The sequence below is a fragment of the Halichoerus grypus genome, chromosome 3, assembly GCF_964656455.1.
Source record: "Halichoerus grypus chromosome 3, mHalGry1.hap1.1, whole genome shotgun sequence".
Taxonomy (NCBI): domain Eukaryota; kingdom Metazoa; phylum Chordata; class Mammalia; order Carnivora; family Phocidae; genus Halichoerus; species Halichoerus grypus.
In genome coordinates, this window is record NC_135714.1 from 39,805,829 (window position 1) to 39,811,505 (window position 5,677).

The following is a 5,677-nucleotide window of genomic DNA, read 5'->3' on the forward strand; positions in this document are numbered from 1 at the left end:
GAGGACTGAAAGCTTCTTTAAAAGGCAGGGCGCCTGGGTGGCTCAGTTGGTTAAACAACTGCCTTTGGCTCAGGTCATGATCCCAGAGTCCTGGGATCGAGTCCCACATCGGGCTCCCGGCTCAGCAGGGAGTCTGTTTCTCCCTCTGGCCCTCTCCCCTCTCATGCTGTTTCTCTGTCTCTCTCTCTTTCTCTCAAATAAATAAATAAAATCTTTAAAAAAATAAAATAAAAGGTAGTTGTATGTCCCATATCCCTTTCAGCCATTCTGAGCAGGTAGGTGATAGCCCCCTCCCTATCCTTGCAAAAACACCTGGAGTTTCTTCCCCACCTCCTCTCCAAGAGAGGGTCTCTGGAATGGGGTACATCAGGCTCAGATGTTGTACTGGAAACACCATGGAGGGGTTTTATGAACATGTGGATGCTGAGACTTCCAGCCTTCTCCTCTACCTAGTTCCCAGATCACTGGCAGCCAGGCTCTCCGCCACCATCCAGGAAAAAGAGTAGAAGAGCCTTTTCTGAGGACTCTCCATGGCCCAAGAGGTAATGACATCAGAGTTTCTCCAAATAAAAGCCCCAGCCAGATCAACAGACAGTGACATTTCCAGTCAACAAGCCCAGACACAGCTTCAGCTTTTAACACCCCACTCAAATGTGAGCAGACAACAGAGGGTTTTAGAAATAGGAGGCAAATCTCTAACATGAATGATCCAGACATAAACTAATAAACAGACAAAAGCAACTTGGGGAAACAGAGTCTGTGATGTAAGGATTAAACTTTCCAAAAAAGTTTGTCCTCAGAGAGATAAGACAGATAAGCACTGAAACCATAAAACAAAAGCAAGAAATAGATATTGAAGGGGCCAAGAGCAGACCACCTCAAAATGCGTCACTTTGGCATGCTGATTATTTTAAATAAAAGTTACTGAAGAGACAGCCAATGCAAGAAGGACACTCAGACCCTCCTCTGTCTCCTGAAAGCAGGAAATAAATCTCCCATGTGAAAGGTGCCCTCCCTGTACCAGGAGGTAAAAAGACATCCCTATGGCCAGAGATGGGAAATTTAGAGCCAAGAAGGTTGTATAAACAACCCTTGTTACTTTTTACTCGTTTACTACTATAGCCCAAATTCTGTTTAGAATTCTTTACTAATCGAAGTTCCCAAAATGTTCTTTGTCCTGTCAATTCTTCACAGAGTTATTGTTTCTTTGTCTAAAAAAATATAAAAACTGCCTGCTTTAGTCATTTCTTTAGGTCTCAATTTCATAATTGGGCCTCTGTGCACTTGGAATAAAACTGTTTTTCCCCTGTTAATCTGTCTCATTTAAATTTAATTCTTAGTCCAGCTAGAAGATCTTGAGGGCAGAGGAGAATTTTTCCCTTCCTTCAATATACCACACACATACACACACACACACATTCAGAAAACAAAAAGAGCTTTTAATTTAAAATAATTAGAAATGTGATTATACTTATTAAAAACTCAGTGGAAAGGCTAGATGATAAAAATTGAGAAAATCTCCCCAAAAGCAGAACCAAGAAATAGAGAGATGGAAAATTAGGAGAGAAAATATAAGAAAATTAGGGCCTCAATATCTAATATATGAACAATAAGAGTTTCTGAAAGAAACATCACAGGGTGCCTGGGTGGCTCAGTTGGTTAAGCGGCTGACTTCAGCTCAGGTCATGATCCCGGGGTCCTGGGATAGAGTCCTGCATTACATCAAGCTTCCTGCTCAGCAGGGAGGCTTGCTTCTCCCTCTGCCTCTGCCTCTCCCCTCTGCCCCTCCCCCCGCTTGTGCTCTTTCTCTCTCGCTCTCTCTCAAATAAATAAATAAAATCTTAAAAAAAAAAGAAAGAAAGAAACATCACAGAAAATGGAGAGGAGGAAATTATCAATGAGTCAATTCAAAAAAAATTCCCAAACTGAGGGATATAAATTTCAGGATTCAAAGAACCCAGCACAATGGATGAAAGCAGATCCATACCAAGGTATAGCATCATGAAATTTCAGGATCATGGAGACCAAGAGAAAATTCTATAAACTTCCATAAAGGACTCAGCAGGCTTGTAAACTGTACATAAATTACAGGCAAAATTTGAGGAATCAGAACAGTTCTGAATTTTTTTTTTTTTTTAAAGATTTTATTTATTTATTTGACAGAGAGAGACATAGCGAGAGCAGGAACACAAGCAGGGGGAGTGAGAGAGGGAGAAGCAGGCTTCCCGCAGAGCAGGGAGCCCGATGCGGGGCTCGATCCCAGGACCCTGGGATCATGACCTGAGCCGAAGGCAGACGCTCAACAACTGAGCCACCCAGGCGCCCCAGTTCTGAATTTCTTAACAGCAACACCACAGCCTAGAAGGCAATGAATCAATGCCTTTAAAATTTCCATCCTAAAATTCTAAACAGTCAATTGTCAGTGGAAAACAACTATTTCCAGGCATTCACTGCCTCAAAAAAATGCATATCCCATGCATCTTTTTCCAAAAAGCTCCTTGAAGATTGTTCTACCAAAACAAGGGAGTTCACCAAGATAGAGGAAGATGTGTGCTTAATAAGAGCTCCAATACAGGAGAGAAATGATGGGGATCCCCAGGATGATGATGAAGGTCTTCAGGGTGACAACTGGTCTCCATGTGTAGAGGGCAACTGGTCCAGATTAGGGCAAGGCAGGAAACTCAAGGACAACTTCTTCAGGAAAATGAAACTGACAATACCCCATGCATTTGAGGCAAGTTTTAGAAATCTGGCCAAGAGTTTTGGGTCAAATTAATGATGAGGACATACAAAACTAAATAAATGAACAAACAACTATTAACGCCAAAGAAAACAAAAAGCTGTGCTTGGCTTAGCTCTGCATATTGATCTAACCAAAATTACTATTTAACTACTGCAAGGATGGGAAAATAAGGAAGCTGTGGTCAAGATGGGGGTGAGAGAAATAAAGGGAGCCACGTCACCATCTTCCACAGTGGGCAGTCAATAGATAATGCTTCAAACTGCAAAATTCAAGAAGTAGCAACTATAAGCAACAAATACCAAAATAAGCAGCTCAAAGAATTACAAGACCAGTGCTCTAACCCCTGAGCTATGGAGCCAGCTCAAAGAATTACAAATGGTTGTTTCTGGAGAGAGAGATATGTAATTTAGATTAAAAGTTTAAAAATTAAAAAAAACAAAAACAAAAAACGCATGTTGACTTCTATGCCCAGGCATTTTTACATTTATTTGCTTTTGCTTTGTGTCCCCAATAACACTTTGGCAAAATTCCATCCTTGTTTTTCCCAAACAAAAGAAAATGTAATTTTCTACATCTAGTCCGCAGTAGCTATGGCCATCTGAGCTCTGAGCAGCCAAACGTGGTGGGAAAGGTAATAGTTATAACCCAACCCAAGGAAGGACTGGTTGAGCTAGGGCAGAAACAAAAAGGTTGAGACAACTACTAAGCCCCTCTCTTCTGGGATTCTTTTCAACCAAGCTATCCTCATGGCATAATCACATGGTACAGGATAATCTTACAGTTGCCAACAACGATGAGCCAATTTCACTCCTTTCTAACAGACCCAAATGTCCCTCTTTATGACACTAATCTAACCAAGATCTGAGTTCAACTTCACTCCTCTTTACCTCTGTAGACTGAATAACAGGAGAGAATAAGGGCTCTGACGCAAGTGGCCCTGTCCTCAACAGATATCTACCAAGCATCCATGGGGGACCCAGCACTAGGCTGAGGGTCAACACCCCTGTGCCAACTACGTGGACCTAGCCTGTCCTGAACAATAAGTTGATTCTCCCTAAGGGTGAGAACCCAGGGAGGGGTGGAGTCGGGGTAGAAGCCACAAAACTGGAAGAGCTGGGGCAGGGAGAGAAGGCACCAACTGGGCCAACCTGGAGGAACCTGTAAGCATAGGTGTGATCGGAGGCCCAAGGCTCAGGCTCCTACCACTCTGGATATGCAGAGGAATGCAGGGAGACCAACAATTCTTCCCCAAACATAAAAGTAGCCAGACACTGCCCACAACCCTTCCAACCACCCTGTCAAGTGTCAACTTTACAGAGCAAAGGTTACCATTCTCTGAGCTTTACCACGGTTGGATAAAATATTGCCCCTGCCCTTGAGTGAGTAGCTGCTGAGAAAACATGATGACTGTCTTAGTATACAGAATAAGTAAAGCAGGTTGAAAGTGCTAGAGCACACATTAATATTCTATATTCTTTTCTATTTGGGAAGATGTGAGAATTTTAGTTCAAGGACCTATGTGGAGCAAAGGTTTTGCCTACTAGAGTACAGCACTGATTTGCATGTGTCTACAACACTTGCCCTATACAGTTCCAAAAACCAAAACATATACACCCTTGTGGGAAGAATCAAACTCATTAACATAAATACATTGCAGTAAGCAACATGAATTGGCAAGAGTAGTACTACATTGATCAGATTAATTCGGGGAAAGTAGAGGTCTATCCTAAACACTAAAAATGTAACTGAACTAAAAATACTTTCCAAAGCAAAATAAGAAAATTACAACATACTTTCCTTTCTCCATATAAATCATGATATTCCATACTACATGTGATTCTTGCTGACTGAGCTACCAGTGTCACAAACCAACCTGTTAAATCCTAAACTTAATTGGGAAAACCACTAGTTTGTTGAGGTTGTTTCTTCCTCCTCAGCTCTTTAGGGGAGAATCATCTCAAAGAGAGTAAATTCTTGGAATTTCCTAAAAGGAAAATGGGCACTCACTGGAAAAATACAGGGTATATGCTCAAAACACTTGAGTATTTTGGATAACCTTCAAACCCACTTAGCCACCGGCCCATCCTGTTGTTCCCAACCCTTCTAATCAAGTATTCCAGTTTCCAAAGAATGGCAATAGATGAGACTGTTTCCGAACCTGGTACACAGAAATGTATTATTATTCTTCCATTGGGGGGAAAAATCAGATCAAAAGCAAATTTAGGATCCAAGGAAAAGTGCACACACCGGATCAAGGTCTAGTTTTTCCAATACATGTATTCACCGAACCTCTGTTTTCAAGATTCAGACTATTTCCCAGATTTAAAAAAAAAAAAAATGTGAAGTTGGTGGGGTGAGGCACTCGGACACGTACAACTGTGGAATGTCTCTGTCGATTGTGCCAACTTTCAATCGAGACTGCGCTGCCGCCCAATCAGACTGGAGGAACCAACCTGGCCGCACCGCTGGGAAGTGAACCCAACGCTGAACCTGGCGCGGGGCGGCCTCAGCCCCGGGACCTAAAGGGAAAGGAGGCGGGTGCTCCTCGGGAGAGGCCAGCGCCTGAACTCGAGAGGCGGAGAGGCGGCGGCAGCCGGGAAGCCGCAGCTACGCGGGAGCGTTCACCTGTCCCTTCTTCCTGGACCGGAATGGACCGGGTCCCTCACCTGCCGTGGCGCGCCCGCGCTCACCGCGCCGCGTTGGGGAGAAAATCTTCCTCATCCCAGGAGGGTCTGTCTCTGGGCTTGCGAGAGCCACCTCTCGCCTCGCGCCGTCCTGACCCTTTCCTGCCCGGATTCCCGCAGTCCCGGGGCCGCCCCTGCCGACCCGCGGCATCCTTACCTGGCTGGAGTGCGCAGGGTGCGCGGAGCCGCGGACAGTGTGAAGTCCCGTGGGCACCGCCGAGTTGGGAGCCTGGAGCCCGCAGGCCCCGCC

General features: G+C 44.3%; 1 protein-coding gene across 2 annotated transcripts in view; it reads right to left on the reverse strand.

Annotated features, from left to right (window-relative positions):
* Positions 1–5,658, reverse strand: part of TEC (tec protein tyrosine kinase) — a 137,846-nt gene extending 132,188 nt beyond the window's left edge. Inside the window, exon 1 of one of the 2 annotated variants that reach the window (XM_036093000.2) lies at positions 5,585–5,658. The gene's annotated coding sequence lies outside the window, so the exon portion shown is untranslated. The remainder of the gene's footprint in view (positions 1–5,584) is intronic. The other variant, XM_078068581.1, reaches the window with a different exon arrangement.
* Positions 5,659–5,677: the final 19 nt, after the last annotated feature.